Here is a 4,872-nt window from a genome sequence, read left to right on the forward strand (position 1 = left end):
AACTTGCATCTCATTTTCTCTCTTTTTTCTCTCAAGACTTGTGAGTAACAAAGTTTATTTCTCTCTTCTTTTACCTTGTTTAAAACCGTGACATACATACATAATTATCATCATCTTTTGTTCTTTGTTGTTGTTTAATTACTTGTAGTTGTTAGTTGTTGTTGTTTACTTACTTGTTGTTAAGAATCAAACTTGTTAGTTTATTCTTCATACCATCTTGTTATTCAAGAACATACAAGAAACTAAGGAGAATCAAGTTTATGTTTTGATTCTTCCGTAATACTTGTTAAAAGATTAAAGTTCATGTGTTGTAAAAATCATTACTTGAATTCATGTTGTAAACTTAAAGTTTACATTCTTAAAGATCAAGACTTTGGCTTGAATCTTTAAAGTATGAACAACCATGACTTATTTACTTGTAGATGTAATTTATTTCTTCATTTTGTTCATGTTTAATTTCGTGATTATGGTTTCAATGGTCAAGTATTACAAGTTAATCTTGAACTCATACTTTCTTGAACTAAAGTTAACTTTAAAAGTTCAAGAACATGGAAGTATAACTTTCTAGTTATAACTTCAAATACTTATGAAAGATCTAAGTTCTATAGCTTATGGTCTACTTATTTTGTCATAAACAAAATATACTTTACAAGATGAAAATCTAAGTTTTATAGCTTATGGTTTCATTAAAGTAAAGATTCAAGTGTTATTACTTAGGATTTAACTTAATAACTTTAGATCTAGACTTTTGGGTCTTGGATCTTCAAGATCTAACTAAGAACTATGTTCTACAACTTAAGATCTTGATTAGTTAGTTTACTTTCAAGTTTGTAGTTCAATATTACTTTTATAGTTCATGTATGTGTCGGATCTAAGATTTTGATGTAACTTTGGTTCATCAAGCTACTTGCAACACTTAAATGAGTTGTGCTACATGTCTTAGACTTACACAAGTGTTATGATGGTCAAACATTGGTTAATATGATGCAAACACATCAACAAGTTGTACACTTGAAGCTATATGCATCAAGGATGAGAACCGTGATAAGCATCGAGCACCAAGAACCCACCAGAACCTACTATTTACTGTTTTCTGGAACAGACCCGAATACCTGGGCTACTGTAAAGTTGATTTTCAGTTACCTCTGTTCGAGTAGATAATTTTTCATTTAATACTCGTCTTAATCTGAGTTACGGTTTAGGATTTATGGCCTTCCGAGTGTCACTATGTCCTTTCAACGTTGTTCTGAAAATTCTGACCTACTCGCACTTAAACCATCGCCACGGTCAAACGAAGACGAGTTTGCTTCTGGAATTTTTACCACAACTAAAGGACTCATATATGGAACCATGACCACTGGTCTCACCTTATTTCAGTAGGTATAGAGGCCGTGGTGACTGATCGAAGTCAGCCTTTGTTTTAAACTCTTTTCTAGAATGAAACTTACTTTACACCTTTTGTTTGATGATGAATGATGATGACCTTTAAGACCTAATTTACATACTTTTAAACCTTTTAGGACGATTTACTGACTTAGTAATATTTGACTTAGGTTGAGGACTTTTCGGACCTACATACTTTGCTTACTTCCCGACTCAACTTTACTACTACTTTACACTGTGAGTTATAGCATCCCTTTTTACATTAACTATTTTGGGAACTGAGAATACATGCGCATTTTATGTTTTACATACTAGGCACGAGTACTTAAACTTTATATATGTGTGGGTTATACAACGGCATAAACATTCCCTTTAGCTCGGTAACGTTTAGTCATTGGTTTTTGAACCGGTGAACGCGAATCTTAGATATGGATCCATAGGGTTTGACATCCCCACTCGGGATAGTAGCGCTAGCATTTAACGGGTGTTTAATACTTCGTATACATACGCACTTTCCAAGTGTACTTTCAGGGGGTTATAAACGTTAAGTTAGTTACCAAGTGCCCACGGTTAAACATATACTTTATCATACTGTTTTGAAACGCTCTTTATAGCACTGAAATCTCGTGGCCTACCTTACATTACTGTTATACTTAAACTATAGCTCACCAACCTTTGTGTTGATGTTTTTAAGCATGTTTTTCTCAGGTGCTTAAGGTTGCTAGCTTCCGCTGTTGTACTAGTCTTGCTGTAGACACCCGCTGCTTTAGAGATGTCACAGCATGAATGTTTATCTTGCATTCATAAACATTATCACTTTTGAAACTATGATTTTTAAAGACCTAAGGGTCATGCACTATTATCTTTGCTTCTATTCATAGAAGCATACTTTTGATGTAAAACATTCGACGTTAGTTATGACGTCACTTTTTTTTTATTATCATGAATGCAAATTTGTTTTGAAAACGCATATAGTGTTTGACCTTGTAATGATCCTGTTGTTGATGATTCGTACACGATGGTTTTGCACGGGGCATCACATTTGGTATCAGAGCATTGGTTGTAGGGAATTAGGTTGCATTAGTAAGTCTAGGACCGACCCGAGTAGGATTCACTAATAGGACTAATCTACAACTTGCTAGTTTACTTGTTTCCGCTGAACTTACTGCATGCTGCTGCTTACTTTTACTACTATATGCCGTATGCTATTACATGATTTCACTACTGCATGCTATTATCTGCTTTCGATTGCATGATACTTGTTGTTATTGCCATGCTACTTACTGTTACACATGATTTAGACTATCATAGTTACTTTGCCTAATACATGCTTGCTTTATGACTTACTGACATGGAAAAAGTTATTTTTCCTTGTTCAGATGTCGGATATTCCACCTGCTATCATTTTGGGCAGCGACACAGACTCATCACCCACTTCACCTGCCGTTGTTGCTGATCCTCAGATCCCGTCGGAGACACACTCTAGTGACCTAGGCGCTTCGCCCTCCGGAGATAGTAGTCATGCGCCTGCCCCAGTGGGTACTGCAGACGGAGCCCAGGACCTCCCAGAGATTCCAGCTCCACTAGCCCCAGTACCTCAGGAGCCACAGCACCATCCTGGTGGTGTTGAGATTCCTGCGGAATTTTGGGAAGGTCCATTCCGTAATCAGTATTGTCATTGGTGCCGACGCCCTCCTGATGGACGTCTCGTGCCGATCGGACCCGCCCGATACCGGAAGATGATGGCCGCCCCGAGGAGAGCCAGTACAGCCGCCCGTGCAGCCACCTCCACATGATTCAGATGACCCATCATCTGACGAATCATCCACAGACGACTCTAGTGACGATGACTCCGACGAGGAGGACCCTGATGATGCACCTGTACAGCCACCCTCCACCCCACCGAAGAAGCAGTACCGTTTCGATGGTACCGTCATTTCCGGGATCAATGGAGGTCGAGCATTCACTGACGCATATGGTCGGCGTCGTAGGGTTACCGCCCGTAAGCGGCTTGTGCCGTATCCTGCTGATCCCTTCATCCGTAAGCCTTACCGCTTCGCAGCCTCTACTTCTGGAGCAGGACCGTCTGCACCACCAGCTCCACCAGCACCACCCGTATCGACTGCACCGCCTGCCCCACCATCTCCCACTGTCGAGGAACTGACAAGGGAGGTGAAGATCCTCCGTGCTCGGGTAACTGAGCTCGAGGACCAGATGTCTCACGTATTGGACATCCTACACCCGCCATCACCGTAGGACCTTTGTAGTAGATTTCATTATGTAATCTAGTTGTAGTTTTATGTTTCACTTATGTATTGTACAAAATTATGCGAATGTATGCAACTTATTATTATTAATGAATGGAACTTTGCGTTATTTAATTCTTGCACGATGTTCTATTTATGTTACTGTATGATTCTGTGGTATTTGTACCTGGTTGCATTACTTAGTAAACATGTGATGTGTTGATTCCATGTTGATTACCATATACTGTATTATTACTATTTGCATACTGGATTTTGACTTGAGTCAAAATTTTGTTTAGAACATCATGGCCAACGGACGATCAACACCTACCGCAGCCCAAATCGAGGAGATGATCAATGAACGAGTCACCGCAGCTTTAGCGGAAAGGAACCTCCAAGCTCCACCGCCACCGGTTATCCAGCCCATTCGTAATGGGTGCACGTACAAAGAGTTTCAAAGCTGCAAACCCCACAACTTCAGTGGAACAGAGGGGTAGGTTGGCCTCACTAGATGGTTTGAGAAATTAGAATCTGTGTTTCGAGTTAGTAACTGCTCGAAGGCGAATAAAACCAAGTTTTCTTCATGCACTCTGTATGACGGCGCACTAACGTGGTGGAACACGTTGGCTTAAGAAAAAGGTATTGATGAGGCATTTGCTACCCCATGGGAGGAATTCAAAGGGGCCCTGATTGAGGAATATTGCCCTAGGACCGAGATCCAGAAGATGGAGATTGAGTTTATGAAGTTAAAGGTTGTGGGAAACGACCTCGATGGTTACAATCGTAGATATTTGGAACTAGCCCTGATGTGTCCTACCATGGTCACCCCGGAATTTAAGCGTATGGAGAGATATTTGTGGGGACTTCCTAAGTCCATTAAGGGAAATGTCACCTCGTCCAAGCCACCCAATGTCCCGGAAGCGATGCGCATGGCGCATACTTTAATGAACCAAATCATCATCGATGAACCGGAGAAGGCTAAATCTGAAGTGGGTAGTAGTGATAAGCGCAAGTAGGATAACAACAGGGGAAGGACCTATGATCAAAACTCGGCGAAACGACATGAGGGTTTCAGAGGAAACAACAACGATGGAAACCCCAATCCGAACACCAACTCAACCCCCAACTACAAGGGTACCCTACCACAATGCAAGAGGTGCTACAAGCACCATACTGGGTATTGTAACGTTGTTTGTGAAAAGTGCCAACGGACCGGACATATCGGTAAGGACTGCAAGGTCAC

This window comes from Rutidosis leptorrhynchoides, chromosome 7, assembly GCF_046630445.1.
Source record: "Rutidosis leptorrhynchoides isolate AG116_Rl617_1_P2 chromosome 7, CSIRO_AGI_Rlap_v1, whole genome shotgun sequence".
In the NCBI taxonomy this organism is placed as follows: Eukaryota; Viridiplantae; Streptophyta; class Magnoliopsida; order Asterales; family Asteraceae; genus Rutidosis; species Rutidosis leptorrhynchoides.